Raw genomic sequence first — 16,518 nt, forward strand, 5'->3', positions numbered from 1 at the left:
AACGCCACTTCTCCCCATACAAAGATCTACCTATGGAGATCATCTGCATCTTAGACTTCTTCGGTCTACTCAGAAGCTCAGAATCCACAGTTTCTTCTGCTGCTAATTTACTTCATCATTCGGTAAGATAAGCTCCTGCGCTTATCTTACCTCACTCCAGGCTCTGTTCTCTTCTGTCTCTCTTTCAGGACGTGGCCACTCATGCTGAGTCCTATACTAACTTCTATGCTTTGTCCTTATTTCAGGTCCCAGGCAGAGTGACGTCTCGGCCAATCAGGGGTTTTATGAGCGCCCCTTACAGAAGTCTCAGATGCTGGGTACCTCTTTCTCTCCTCTCTTCTCTTGTCCCGGCCTCCGGGACTGACTTCCTCTCGAGGCGCAGCTCACCGAGTCATAACCCTTGTATGTGTTTTCGGTATGCTGGGTCCTTTGCCCCTGGGATGTGTCGGCATCGCCGCCCTCAGTCAGCGACCTCTTTTCTATCCTACTAACAGCTCCTTGCTGCTTCTTCTGCCTTATCCTTCACCCCAGCTCACGCCCTGTGAAATCAAGGGAAGTAATGTTAAAACTTTACAATGCATTAGTAAGACCTCACCTAGAATATTGTGTTCAGTTCTGGTCACCTCGTTACAAAAAGGACATTGCTGCTCTAGAAAGAGTGCAAAGAAGAGCAACCAGAATTATCCTGTGTTTAAAAGGCATGTCTTATGCAGACAGGCTAAAAGAATTGAATCTATTCAGTCTTGAACAAAGAAGACTATGTGGTGATCTGATTCAAACATTCAAAATCCTAAAAGGTATAGACAGTGACGACCCAGGGGACTTTTTTGACCTGAAAAAAGATACAAGGACCAGGGGTCACAAATGGAGATTAGACAAAGGGGCATTCAGAACAGAAAATAGGAGGCACTTTTTTACACAGAGAATTGTGAGGGTCTGGAACCAACTCCCCAGTAATGTTGTTGAAGCTGACACTCTGGGATCCTTCAAGAAGCTGCTTGATGAGATTCTGGGATCAATAAGCTACTAACAACCAAATGAGCAAGATGGGCTGAATGGCCTCCTCTCGTTTGTAAACTTTCTTATGTTCTTATGTTCTTGTGTGTGTACTATATCAGTTTGTTTGTATACTATATCGGTTTGTGTGCATAGTATATTGGTTTGCATGTTGTCACGTGTGACCCTAAAACCCATCTTCCCTTGATTGAAAGGTGTATGCGGCAGAGATGCATGGCTCTTAGATTGAACCAGTTTCATTTATTTGAAGTTTTCCCACTGATGATGGGAATGGGAATGTAAAGAAGTTTTTTTGCAGGCATCAGGCTTTTAAAGACTGTTGACAGACTCACTGAGAGCAGACACTGACCCAAGACTGTTACCTCTACTGGAAGCAGGCTGATCTTTGGGATGCAAATTGAATATTTGTGAAACTGCAACAGTGTTAAAATATTGTAATAACTGTACTGTGTTTTAAAGAATATAAAGCCAATAGAAATACTAAACAAATTGTCAAAACACACTGTTCTGAAAAAATGTTATAATGTACTCTGAATTAGACTATGAGAATATTGTAGGATTCTATATTCCTGTTTATTCTAGTATAACAGTAGAAATTATTATTATTAAAGAAATCATTGTAAGTCTGAGTAAAGAAGGAGCTGGGTTGGGGTCACGCTGACCAGAAATAAATACCTCTGAAATGAGCTAAACTCTCGTTAACTGAGAGCTACCAGTGCCAAAAGGCTTATAGCCTTGAGAGAAAAGGCAGAAGTGAGCATTTCATTAATTAAATTAGAAAAGTTGTCTACAGTGTAAATTCTTATCCGGAAGGTAGCGACTTTAATTGGGATGATGTTTGTGAGACAAAAACACAGGGCCTTTTAGGTATTGCAAAAGAAAAAGCAACCCTTTTGACAGGATTATATTTGAAACTAAAATAGCCACAGTGTTGCATTTATTTAAGTTTTGCTGTGTGATAGAAAACAGAAGTATTTATTACAGGAAAACTGTTAAGTTTAAAAGTGAAATAATTTAATACAAAGCTGTAACCTAGTTGATTAACTTGGGCTACATGCATAAAGCTACAAGCTTTTCTCAGTAGATTTACTGCAGGGTACTCCTCGGCTCTGCTTGCCTGAGTAAAGAAAGATTGAGGTATTTAAAGCTGGTGTGCTGGTTAGTTCCGTTTCTCATTCAGACCCCCTGTATAAACTGTTATACTAAAAAAAAAGTATTGCATGAGCGAGGCAACTGGAGACTAACAGAAAAAAATAACTCTAGTTTAGAAACAGGTTTTAAACTAAACCCAGAGCAACGAACTCTACGAAAAGAGCCAATATGTGTGAGTAAAGCTGAAATAAAAATAAGTGTTTTACTAAAATAAACAGAAGTCTTGTTACAGGAAGACTGAAACGGCAGAAAACGAGCCTCTAGTTTAATTGGATCAAGAATGTGTCCACAGTCAAGTTTCTCTTGGGATTGGTGGCTGGTGCACTGGGGGCGTGCCCTGGACGCTGGGCTGCAGTAGGGAGATGAACAGGCTGCTGCTGAGACGAACAAGCTGCTGCTGGAGTGAGACGAAAGACAGCAGAAGAAACAGCCAAGGTGACCAAAGAGAAGCGGGACTTGAAAGGACCAGAGACCTCACTTAGTGGGATGTAGCACACGACCAAAATATTTTATCATTTTAGATTGTATTATTTTGTCACAGTCTGAGTAGCACTACGCTGCTCAGCTATGTGGTACCACTGGCTGGTAAAGCAGCGCGCTTCACCTGTCAAGTGTAGAGTCCCGGCTTCATAAACTGCTGCATTCCAGAACCTGCAAACCCTGTGTGAGCCTGTGTGAGTCTGTGTGAATCTGTGTGAGCCGTGTGAGTCTGTGTGAATCTGTGTGAGTCTGTGTGAGCCTGTGAGCCTGTGTGAGTCTGTGAGCCTGTGTAAGTCTGTGTGAGCCTGTGTGAGCCTGTGTGAGTCTGTGTGAATCTGTGTGAGTCTGTGTGAGTCTGTGTGAGCCTGTGTGAGTCTGTGTGAGCCTGTGTAAGTCTGTGTGAGTCTGTGTGAGCCTGTGTGAATATGTGTGAGCCTGTGTGAGCCTGTGTGAATATGTGTGAGCCTGTGTGAATATGTGTGAGTCTGTGTGAGCCTGTGTGAGTCTGTGTGAGCCTGTGTAAGTCTGTGTGAGTCTGTGTGAGCCTGTGTGAATATGTGTGAGCCTGTGTGAATATGTGTGAGTCTGTGTGAGCCTGTGTAAGTCTGTGTGAGTCTGTGTGAGCCTGTGAGTCTGTGTACTCACGGACAGTTGCAGGTTCTTATGCCCTGGCCAAGGGCTTAACTACCTGTTAATTATCTTGTTACCCCTCGGACAATCGGTTTTCGCCGTAATCTCAAACATAAAACATTTTATATAAATAAATAACAAACAAAGGGGCGGGACACTCCGCCACATACTGTCATGAACGAATACTTTAAATATAATAAGTTTGTGTTTTGATAACGTTTATTTGTTAAATTACTAGAGATTCTGTATTTTGCTCTTTGTTTAATTACAACGTGGTTGAAGTTTACTAAATGTTTGTGCTAAATAGAATTCTTGAAAAAAACCTGTCTGCTGGATTTGGTTGGCTCGCACTAGAAAGAAACATAGCTATACAATTAGACAACTTTATGGACGGTAATTAGGACTGCTTCTCTTTTTAAATAGTTTATTTGTAGTTTTATTCTATTGATTTTCACATGAAGTGTACTATTGTATTTATACACAAATATAGAATGAAGAAATGTAAGAAAACACCTCAAACAGAGGTTCAAAATGATAGCTGAAATACGCAGTACAAGAATGCAACACTGCTCTTACTCCCCGGGCCCCGCCCCATCCACACACCAAGTAGAAATGATCAGTTTAACCCTGAGGGCTGTGCTATCAAAGAATAGTGATAGAGGAAGAGTGTCGGCAGCTTTTTATGAGACAACATTCAATGTGGGAAAATCAGTCAGGTTGTCTGATCAATTATCTGTGTTTACTGTAGAAATGATTGCAATACTATGAAATGGATAAATAATGTCAGACCTGACAGAGTAATAATATTCTCAGACTCTATGGCTTCTATTATGGCAATTGAATCAGGGGTATCTAAAGCTAGACATGATATGGTATGGGAATCAGACATAGCGGAATAAGGGGACACGAAGGAGCAGATTTAATGGCAAAAAATGCAACACAACAGGATGCAATAAACATGAACATTTCATTGGGTAGGACAGAGGTACACAGGATTGTCAAGAGGAAGGTTTCGGTAAAATAGATGAGCAGTGATGAAAAAGGGAGAAATTGTTTTAGTATTTGTCCAGTGATTGATAATAAGGTACACAGGATTGTCAAGAGGAAGGTTTTGATAATATAATTCTACAAAATATATTCCACAGAGAAGAAAGATGATGGGGAAACTGACAGAGGAAGGATTGACAAGCCCTATATATTTAGACTTTTTAAAACACATTACCACAGAACATACACCACACAACACGATAGTTAAGTACATCAAGGATACAGGGAGACACAACTCCATTTAGAATTAAAATAAATATTAGTGTTCTGTTTTATGACCAGTAGTCGGCAGCAATGAGTCGCATCAGTGATTCGAGCAGCCACACTTTAATTAAAGAAGAAAAAGAGGTCTGTATTAAAGGTGTGTTTTTCGTTGCAGTTGGTATTAAGATAGTTCAGCGGTGGAGATAATCCGCAGACCGTACCGTACGGAACCAAGCTCTACATTTTCAATTTAGTTGCAACTGACCAACAGTTACGCGAAGAGAAGTTGGGAACCTATATATAAACGGAACTTTTCTTCCTCGTTGAAGACAGGAGGGGGGGCAAGTAGAGAGACGGTCCGTTTGACTTCCGGAAGTCGGCCTTGTTTTAAAATGTGGATGAAACTTTCATCCTTGAACTATGTGGAACAATTGGAAAGCTCTGCAAAGGAATAAGACTGCGAGGTACGGCATCCCAATGCTGGTGAGTAGCGAGCTGCTGTCGTGTTTTGACGAGAGGAGTGGTTACTTTTCCATTTCTGAGACTCGTCTAATAACTGGTGGTATTTCAACGAGTGAGCCCCTGCAATACTGTCTAAACATAGCAAGATTAAGCACAGGAGACGGGACATATTTTGAAATGTATAATTCAATTAAAACAGTTGTGTACGTATTAGTTGTAATGGGTTAATTGAGACGAGTGGTAAAACATTTTGTCAATGTCATTTTATATTTTCACTTATCAAACGATTGTTTAGGCTACATCGTTTTTTCTTTGTATTTAAGCAAAATAACTCGCAGTGCCTCAGGTCCCGTTCACGTAGGGTAGATCGGTGACAGCTACATTCGGTGCAGGAAGAAGTATTCCTGAGAAACGTATTATTTATATATATATATATATATATATATATATATATATATATATATATATATATATATATATAATACCCCTCTCGGTGGAAACGCTTGCAGATTTTGTAAACTGCTGAAATCTTAGTTTATATTCTGAGGAAACAACTAGTACAGAGCAAAAACAGCCTTCAGTTTTTGTCCGGTCAGAAACAGTTGTTAAATCGTCCCTGTTTTAAAATTGTATCACCAACATTATATATATGCATAGATGTGCTTAGCAAAATAATTAATAGCTGGGTAATTGTTAGATTGTGTAAACTCAATTAAAAAATAAAAACAACCTTATGGATTATTTATTTGATCATTCTGGTTATGTGTGTCATGTTTAAATGGTAATACTAATAGCATCTGTATTTATAACAGGAGTTTTCTACATTTAACATGTGTTGATGACAGTATAAATAAAATAATGAGTTATCTTCATTAATAAATACACCTGTTTAATTTTTAAACTATTATTGTATTTTTATATACTGTTATTTTAACGGCTTCAGAGTTGGTACAGCGTCAGTGAATTGAAGAAAAGAAAAAAAAAAAAAACAAGAGGTCATATGTCAGGATACAGTAGTCCCGGATCGCGTTCTTTACAGACTTTCATGAGTTGTGGCAAATAGCATTGTCCGATTCCCGAGCGTTTAAAATGGGCTCGATGTGGCGCACAAACAAATTGTACTGAATTCCAGGAACGCTCCACTTCAATTCGTGATTCAGCTTCACAAGATTTACGATCCTTTCAATAATTATTGAATAATTAATTAATATTTATTGAATAATGTAATATACTCCCTGTGTACGACACGGGTGTAGCAGACGTGTAATATACTCCCTGTGTACGACACGGGTGTAGCAGACGTGTAATATACTCCCTGTGTATGAGTTGATAATACTCTGAGTGTAGCTAATGAGCGTACGTTCAAAACACTACGCATTGAATTCACGTTCAAAACAGCCCCTTTCAAGACCAAGATCACTTTACTACGTACGCCGAAAACACTTCCCCACTTGAGGGGGGCGTGGTCTGTGACAAAATCAAATGAGTGTCCCAGCAGGTAGTATCGTAAAGAGTGAGTAGCCCATTTAATGGCCAAACATTCCTTTTCGACTACGGAGTAGTTGCGTTCCCGAGGTAGCATTTTTTTTCTGATGTACAGTATCGGATGTTCTACTCCATCTACCTTTTTGAGACAAGACAGCACCCAAACCCACATCCGTGGCATACTCGGGGATAAAGCGGCTGTAATAACCTGCTAATCCCAGCAGTGACCTCACCTGAGTCTTGGTTTTGAGGATCGCTGCATCAACCAAAGCCTGGATTTTAGTGACTACAGGTCTCGCCCTTCCATTCCCGATTAAAGTCTCTGTCTTGGCAAACACACATTTTCTCAAGTTAGCTGTCAGCCGGGCCACCCTTAGAGACTGAAGGGCGGCTGCAATCCTAGCCAAATGCTCTCGCCAGGTGGAGCTGTAAATGACCACGTCATCAATATATGCTGCTGCATATTCATGATGTGGGCGTTAAACCTGGTCCATCAGTCTCTGAAAGGCAGCGGGCGCACCATGTAGCCCAAATGGCATGGTTTTAAAGTGAAACAGCCCCTCTGGTGTTGAAAATGCGATTTTCTCTCTACAACTGCGGGTTAAAGGGATCTGCCAGTATCCCTTCGACAGGTCCAAAGTGGAGGTAAACTTTGCCTTACCCAGTCTGTCTAAAAGTTTGTCGACCCGAGGCATAGAGTATGCATTGAACGATAGGTTGCGGATGCAACCCCGGTTCCCTGAAAGAGAAAATAACCATCAACATGAGATATTGCCGTCAGGCAGCACCGGTAGGCTGAGCTTTTATAGCAAAGCTGCCGATAGGCCCCCACGCCAGCTGCAGTGTAAGCCCGCCCCCCTGGGAGCTTACTTAACTGCGCGCGCGGGGATGCACTTCCTCTTTTGCTCTTCAGGCCGTGAAGGCTACTGGAGCGACCTCGCAGCTTGATGGTTATTTTCTCTTTCAGGGAACCGGGGTTGCATCCGCAACCTATCGTTCCCTTTCAAGTCGAAAATAACCATCAACATGGGATACAGTGTACCCTAGCTGTCGCGAGGGAGGATTCTCGGCAGTAGGACAGACTTACGTCATAACGCAACTGCGTAGGCAGTACATCTAGGCATATGCGGAGCTGCGCCTCAGCGTCTATGCTCGTAATGACACCTGTTTTAAAGGTGGAACAGTCAACACCATGCTATCAACCACTCTATACGTCCGCATCCTGAGGCGTCGTAGAGTGTAAAACAGATGCTCCAAACAGTGGAGCAGAGGAATCCAGTACATTTAACCTGTAAAACCTCATGAAAGTATGCGGTGTAGCCCAACTGGCTGCCGTGCAAATATCAGACACCGGCACTCCTCGAAAGAGGGCCCAGGATGTCGCCATACCCCTGGTAGAATGCGCCTTCAACTGCCCTGGTGGTGGAAGGCCTGCAGATTCATACGCTAATTTAATAGCATCCACTATCCAGTGGGAAAGGCGCTGTTTAGACAGCGGCTGACCCAAAGATCTAGAACCATGGCATATGAACAACTGTTCTGTCTGCCTCACAGTCTTTGTACGGTCAATATAACACCTCAATGCCCTCACGGGGCAGAGCATGTGTAACCGCTCTTCCTCTGGGGAAGAAAAAGGAGGAGGATGGAACGCCATCAACTCGACTGACTGGTTCATGTGGAACGGGGATATAACCTTTGGTAAAAAGGCCGGATTAGGGCGCATGGAGACCTTAGAACCGTCTCCTGCAAAACGAGCACAAGAAGGATGCACTGAAAGTGCATGCAACTCGCTCACGCGTTTTGCTGATACCACAGCCAGCAAAAATGCAGTCTTAACCCTTTGCGGTCCATTTATTAATCGCGCGTCAGGCACGCCAGGTCTAATTAATTTTCACACGCGCAGTTAATTTTATACGCGCTGTTTAAAAGTATTTTTTTTCACAGTCAAACGGGTTTAAATGGCCCTGCATATCAACAAAGCACACACTAGGCATCTCCAGCCCCGCCCCAGCCTTTTGTTTGCTATAGCGTTCAGCTGTGTAAGAAATAAATAATAATAATAATAATAATAGTCGTACATACCGATCGATCATCTCCAGATCACTCGTTTTATCACCAAACTCCTCAATAATGCGATCCAAGTCATTATTTTATTACTATAACATCTGAAAAAAGCTCTGCAAATGTCCATGATAGTCTCAGTGCGCTGACGCACTTCGCCAGCTTGTTTACTATGGACGCCCATTATCTGATACCTGATACCATGTATGACTATTCATGAAATACGCCTTTTTTTTTTTTTTTTTTTCCGACCTTGTCTCGGCTCCTGTCGCTACCACTCGGCAATTGAATGGTTTTCTCGGCCTTTTCCGGAGAAAAAACGACTAAACACCCGTTTATTGCGTTGCTATAATGATGTCGGACCCAGTCCGACAAAGGACCTGTGAGGAATAATTGCAATGTCGGACCCAGTCCGACAATGGACCGCAAAGGGTTAATAGATATGAGCTTCATATCTACGCTGTGGAGAGGCTCAAACGGTGCCTTGGTAAGGGCTTCTAGCACCACATCAAGGCTCCACGACGGTAAACTGGTCGTTCTTGGAGGCCGCAAGCGTCTTGCGCCTTTCAGAAACTGAGATGCCAAAAAATGGCAACCAGGTGATAAACCGTCAATGCGTACATGACAAGCCGAAATGGCGGCTAAATACACTTTAAGTGTAGAAGGAGATTTCCCTTCATCCAGCAGTTTCTGCAGAAACTGCAATATTACTGCCATAGGACAGGAGACTGGGTCGTGGCTCTCAGCCAGACACCAACTCTGAAACAACTGCCACTTATACGCATACTGCGACCTAGTAGAGGGCGCTCTCGCACTCTGGATGGTCGATATAACTGCAGTCGAAAGCCCTAAGGCTGACAGGCGCTCCCGCTCAGGGGCCAAACCCATAACTGCATGAGTTTGGGGTTCGGATGCCAAAGCTCTCCTTGAGCTTGGGACAACAGGTCCGCTCGCAGAGGGAGCTCCCTCGGGCGACCGTGCAGTAATTGCACTAGACTCGGGAACCATATTCTCTGAGGCCACCGAGGAGCGATCAGAATCACTGTCGCTCGCTCTACCCTGACCTTCTCCAAGAAGGCGGGGAGCATCGGAATCGGTGGAAAGGCATACAGGAGCCCTGGCGGCCATTCGTGAGCCAGTGCATCCACCCCCAGGGGGCTGTCGAGGTCCTTCACCGAGAACCATAGGGGACAGTGCGTGGTCTCTCGCGAAGCGAAGAGATCGACTTGCGCTGTGCCAAACCATTCCCAGATGCGCTCTACCACCCGAGGGTGAAGATGCCATTCACCCGCAAGAGGACCTCCTCTGGACAGGAGATCCGCTGCGTAATTGACTCTGCCCGGCAGATGAACTGCACGCAGAGAGGCTAAACGCGGTTGAGCCCAGAGCAACAGCCGCGTTACCATCCGGTGAAGACCGGGGGACCGCAATCCGCCCTGGCGATTGATATACGCCACTACTGTGGTGTTGTCTGACCGCACTAACACGTGCTTGTCTAGAAGCACTGGCAAGAAGTGCCGAAGGGCAAGGTCCACTGCTCTGAGTTCCAGAGCGTTGATGTGGGCTGACCTCCAGGGTCCTGACCACACTCCACGGGTCCCTGTCCCGTTCCAGACTGCTCCCCAACCTTGGTTGGAAGCGTCGGTTGTGATAACTTCCCTTCGGAAGATGGGACCCAAGCGCACGCCCTGGCGGATGTTCGACTGAACTTTCCACCAGCGTAATGCTTCCCAGCAGGTTCGGGATACCCTCAACCTGCGGTGCTTGTCTCTCCGCGGGTGCAACGTGAAGGCATTGAACCAGGCCTGCAGAGGTCTCTGGTGTAGTAAGCCCAAAGGAAGGGCTTGCGAGGCGGCAGCCATCAACCCCAGCATGCGCTGACAGAGCTCCATGCTGACTGTTTCTCTCAACCTGAATAGGGAGAGACACCGCTCTAATGAGGCAACTCTTTGTGTCGATAGGGTCGCTTCCATGGACACTGAGTCCAGATGCAGACCCAAAAACTCGGTCTGTTGGCTGGGCACGAGGCGGCGCTTGTCTGGATTGACCTTCAGACCTAGCCGCTGAAGATGGTCTGTAACCATCACTGTGTGCTGTGCCAGCAGCTCCTTTGACTGCGCGCAGACAAGCCAGTCGTCCAGATAGTTCAGCAGTCGGACGCCTTGAGCCCGCAAAGGAGCTAAAATGGCGTCCATACACTTCGAAAAGGTTCGAGGAGCTAGAGACAGGCCGAATGGCAGGACGCAAAACTCGTAGACCCTGCTCTGGAATGCAAATCGTAGATACTTCCTGTGACCCGGACAGATGGGAACGTGAAAGTACGCATCTGTCAGATCTATGGTGGTAAACCAGTCGCCCTGCCGGACAGACTGGACAATGTGCCTGTGCGTGAGCATCTTGAACGACAACACCCGTAGGTATTTGTTCAGTACACGCAGGTCTAGAATAGGGCGGAGCCCGCCGTCCTTCTTTGGCACAAGGAAGTATTTGGATTAGAACCCCTGGTCGGTCAGAGCAGGGTCTACTAGTTGAATGGCACGCTTCCTGAGCAATGCCTGTATTTCCACATTCAGAGCTGAGGACTGAACCACGTCCTTCACCACAGTTACCACCACCCCCCTGAAGGGGGGGGGGTTTAACCGGAACTGAAGGGTGTACCCGGTGAGTATAGTTTTGCGCACCCAGATATCGCTGGTGCATTGTTGCCAAAACAGAAGCTGTGGAACAGTATAGGGTTGGGTTAATGGCTGCCTGGTTTTCTCAGGGCTGCTTAGGCTTCGCTCGCTCACGAGGGGCCTGGCCAGAGCCACGAGGGCGTGGTCTGCCGCCTCCTCTAGGTCGCCACCCTGTGCGCTGCGGTCTCCCCATTGGGATTTGGCCACGCGCTGCTGTACCCGCCGGGGAGGTCTTAGTACCCCCTGGACGCGGCTGGTGTTGCGGTGGTGTTCTACGCCACTGATGTTCTTGTGGGCGTTTGACCTGGAAAGGCCTACGCGGCCATATCGTAGCCAACTGCTGTGATGCCTCTCTAGCCTTAGCTGAGCTTTGCAGCATCTCTTCCACCGCTGGGCCAAATGTGTGCCCCGGTGTAATTGGGGAATCCAACAAGGGAGCTTTGTCATGCTCCTGGACTCTCGCCTGCGAGAGCCAGAGCTGTCGTCTGGCCACCACCAGAGACGCGATGCTCCTGCCCTGGGCCCGCGCGCTAAGCTGGGCTAGCTTGACCAGCAGCTGGGCAATTAGCCCCAACTCCGCTCTCGGAGACACCGAAAGGTAGTCTGGGAGATCCTTTATTAACGCAGCCTGATAAACTGAGAGGAGGCTGGCCAGATTGGACAGCCTAACTGCCTCTGTAGCCGCCGAATAGCCCCTCTTGAGGTGCACCTCAGTGATCCTGCACTGCTTGTTAGGGCAGGTGGGGTCCTTCACCAACCCAGAGAGTGTTGGTGACTTCACCAACGCTGCGAACGCAGCGCCAACTGGCGGAAATGACGCCAGACCCGCTTCACTCGCCCCTTGCATGGTAAAGGCAGCCTCCTTACGCGAGGTTGCCGGGGCAGAGGCTGGAGTCCCCCAAGTGGACTGCACCTCCTTAACAAAGTCTGGGAAGGCCGGAAGCGTCTTAGACTGCTGGCCCTGTGCCAAAGGCGACTCAAAAAGAGAGCGCCTAGGTTCTTCAGTGGCAGGCCATTCTAAGCCCAGGTGGCGAGTCGCCCGCTCTACTAGGGACCATAAAGAGTCATCTACGCCTACCTCCATCTCAGACTCTGAGTGGTGGGACGTGAGCTCTGCCTCCATACTATCCTCTCTGTGGAGAGGCTCACCCTCTGATGCATCTCGAGAGATAGCATCCACGTCCCATGCGTCCTGTTGTGCAACTGCAACGGACAGGGGTTGTGGTGGGATGATCGGCTGGTTGACAACCGGTCTGACTGGCTCCTCTGCGGCCCGAGCTGTGGCAAGGGACATGAGCAGCGATTGCTGCCCCATCATAGGTCCATAAACTGAGACATCTTATTAGTGAGCTCAGTTACACCACCTCGCCTGTCGCGACGAGGAGAACGGGAACGTCCTCTCCTTCGGGGCGATCTAGAGCGGGATCTCGAGATCTGACGGGGGCGTTCGCCGCGAGGAGAAGGGCCTCGCATTACAGAAAGGCTGTGGGAGCGGTCTCTCTTACGCCTAACGTCAGGAGATCGTTGACCTGGGAAGGCGAACTCCTGGTAAAAGGCAGCTTCGCTGGCGGGGAAGCCAAAGAAGGCTGCAGGGCGGAAAGGGTGTGTGACGACCCAGATGAAGGGGAGCGATCCCCGACTGCTCTCCTCGCCCTACGACGCAGAGTGCGCGTCTGAAAGCTTGCACATGACGTGCAAAAGGCTTTGTCTGCCAAGGCAGATGCCGCATGCTCCGGCCCCAGACAGGACACGCAGTCCTCATGCGGGTCATTAGCCGGTAGCTTCGTCCCACAGGTGACGCAGCGGTGAAATGACATGGTGCAGCACGTTGTATGCTGAAGCGTACCGTGCCAGTAATAGGAGCGCCGAGCGTTAAGCACTGAGCACCAAGCGTACAGCTTTAATGTGCGTTGAGGCGCGTGCACCAAGCACTGAAAAGACAATCGTCAAGTGCGTGCACTGAGGCACCGAGCGTCGAGGTGCGTGCACCAAAGGTGCGTGCACCGAGCACTGAGCGTCGAGGTGCGTGCACCGAGGCCCGAGCGTCGAGTTGCGTGCACCGAGGCACCGAGCGTCGAGGTGCGTGCACCGAGGCACCGAGCGTCGAGGTGCGTGCACCGAGGCACCGAGCACCGAGCGTCGAGGTGCGTGCACCGAGGGACCGAGCGTCGAGGTGCGTGCACCGAGGCACCGAGCACCGAGCGTCGAGGTGCATGCACAGGTGCGTTGCGTGCACTGAGCCCAAGCACTAGGCGCCGAAGCGCTACACCAAGCGCCTAAGCGCTGACACCGAAAGCGCCGGAGCGCGTGTACTGCACCAGACGATCCACGTCAGCTGACCCGCAAAGCGGAGACGCTATGTGCTCTAGTACTGTGTCTGAGTCTCGAAAGACAAGGTGTTGTGCTGCTTATAAGGGCAACAGTTAATGCACTTGGTGGTCGTCTTCCTTATACTGTATGGGAAAAAAACTTTTTTTTTTTTTTTTTTTTTTTGGACGCTGCAGAAGACACTATGTATAGTGTAAGAACAGTGGGGCTATACTCAATAGCAGCCACGTGGCGGTAGAACGAGCCGCGGTGGGGGGGAGACTGCAATGCAGGCTGCACGCACACACACACACAAACGCGGTCTAGCCTAAGCAAGACCGAGGCTGCAATAATGCGCGTGGCCTAAGGCCAACGCAACACGCGTCCCAAACAATATACAATAAAAAATATATATAACAATATATATATACACAAAAACCCAAATAATAAATATAATATAAATTGTATATTATAATAATAACAATAAGAAAAGGAAGACGGGAGACCACGAAGACGCGATGCCGAAGCAAAGCGAAAGGAAAAATATATATTAACAAGAAAATATATATAATCCTAAATAACACAGTAACTGAAATAAACTCAGAGAAGGGGTAATTAACCAGCTTCTCAAGCGTAAAGCTTATCGAGTACAATCAGTTAAAAAGCTCTATTATCTATTACCTACCGTACCAAGGCTGAAGACAAAAGAGGAAGTGCATCCCCACGCGCGCAGTTAAGTAAGCTCCCAGGGGGGCGGGCTTACACTGCAGCTGGCGTGGGGGCCTATCGGCAGCTTTGCTATAAAAGCTCAGCCTACCGGTGCTGCCTGACGGCAATATCTCATGTTGATGGTTATTTTCGACTTGAAAGGGAACTTGGCAATAGCGTTTACCTTCCTGAAATCCATGCAGAAGCGGTTGGTGCCGTCTTTCTTAGCCACAATAGGATAGGAGCCGAGAGAAGCCGAAAAAAAAGGGGCGTATCTCATGAATACTGATAGACCTGACACCACATAGATAACACGGACATAAACAAACAAGATAGCTGCTTCTGCATCCAGCGCTCGGAGAATATCGCAGACATTTGCAGAGCTTTTTGAGATGTTATAGTAATAAAACAACGACTTGGATCGCATTATTGAGGAGTTTTGTGATAAAACGAGTGATCAAGAGATGATTTATCGGTATGTACTATTATTACGAGTTATTTTAAAAATATAGCGAACAAGGGATGGGGCGGTGCTGGAGATGCAGTACTGAGTGTCCTGTTGATATGCAGTGCCTTTTAAACCTATTTTACTGTGAAAAAAATATTTTTAAACAGCACGTCTAAAATAAACTGCACGTGTGAAAATAAATTGGACCTGACGAGCCTGACACGCGCTGAATAAATGGACCGCAAAGGGTTAATACATCAATTAAAAAAAAAAAAATTCAGCGAAAAAAGGCACTTTACAGGGCGTTTAAAAAGGACCAAAAACAAAGTACACAGAAAGAGTACTTGGAACTGCAAACACAAGTCAAAAAGGAAGTTAGAAAGGCCAAGAGAGAGATAGAAATCAATATTTCTAAGGGGGCTAACCAATTCCAAAATGTTTTTCCAATATTATAACAGCAAGAGAACATTCAAAGAGGAGGTTAAATGTCTAAGAGACACAAATGGCAAAATCATAGACGAAGGAAAAAAAAGAGCAAATGTATTAAATGATTACTTTTCACAGGTTTTTACAAAGGAGGACACGGACAACATGCCCCACATGTTGACCTGTTCCTATCCAGTTTTAAATAACTTTAGCATAACAAAGGCAGAAGTGTTAAAGGGACTAGGAGCTCTTAAAATAAACAAATCCCCTGGGCCGGATGAGATCCTCCCAATAGTACTAAAAGAAATGAGAGAAGTTATTTACAAACCGCTAATCAAAATCATGCAACAGTCTCTTGACACAGGGGTTGTACCGACAGACTGGAAAATTGCAAACGTAATACCGATCCGCAAAAAGGGAGACAAAACCGAACCAGGTAACTACAGATCAATAAGCCAGACTTGTATTATATGTAAACTTATGGAAACTATAATAAGATCCAAAATGGAAAATTACCTATATGGTATCAGTATCCTGGGAGGCAGTCGGCAAGGTTTTAGGAAAGGGAGATCGTGTCTAATTAACCTGCTTGATCTTTTTGAGGATGCAACATCGACGATGGATAATTGTAAAGTATACAACAGGTTTATTTAGATTTCCAGAAAGCTTTTGACAAAGTCCCGCATAAAAGATTAATTCTCAAACTGAACGCAGTAGGGATTCAAGGAAATGCATGCACATGGATTAGGGAGTGGTTAACATGTAGAAAACAGAAAGTACTGATTAGAGGAGAAACCTCAAAATGGAGCGAGGTAACCAGTGGTGTATCACAGGGATTAGTATTAGGTCCTCTGCTATTCCTAATCTACATTTAATGATTTAGATTCTGGTATAGTAAGCAAACTTGTTAAATTTGCAAACGACACCAAAATAGGAGGAGTGGCAAACACTGTTGCAGCAGCAAAGGTCATTCAAAATGATCTAGACAGCATTCAGAACTGGGCAGACACATGGCAAATGACATTTAATAGAGAAAAGTGTAAAGTATTGCATGCAGGCAATAAAAATGTGCATTATAAATATCATATGGGAGATAATGAAATTGAAGAAGGAATTTATGAAAAAGACCTAGGAGTTTGTTGATTCGGAAATGTGTTCATCTAGACAATGTGGGGAAGCTATAAAAACAGGCCAACAAGATGCTCGGATATATTGTGAAAAGTGTTGAATTTAAATCAAGGGAAGTAATGTTAAAACCTTACAATGCATTAGTAAGACCTCATCTAGAATATTGTGTTCAGTTCTGGTCACCTCGTTACAAAAAGGATATTGTTGTTTTCGAAAGAGTGCAAAGATGATCTAACAGAATTATCCCTGGTTTAAAAGGCATGTCATATGCAGACAGGCTAAAAGAAT

General features: G+C 45.8%; 1 protein-coding gene across 1 annotated transcript in view; it reads left to right on the forward strand.

Moving 5' to 3' along the window:
- Positions 1-16,518, forward strand: part of LOC117422517 (uncharacterized) — a 79,118-nt gene that overhangs the window by 51,150 nt on the left and 11,450 nt on the right. The window lies entirely within an intron of this gene.

The sequence above is a fragment of the Acipenser ruthenus genome, chromosome 15 (genome assembly GCF_902713425.1).
Source record: "Acipenser ruthenus chromosome 15, fAciRut3.2 maternal haplotype, whole genome shotgun sequence".
NCBI classification, from domain to species: domain Eukaryota; kingdom Metazoa; phylum Chordata; class Actinopteri; order Acipenseriformes; family Acipenseridae; genus Acipenser; species Acipenser ruthenus.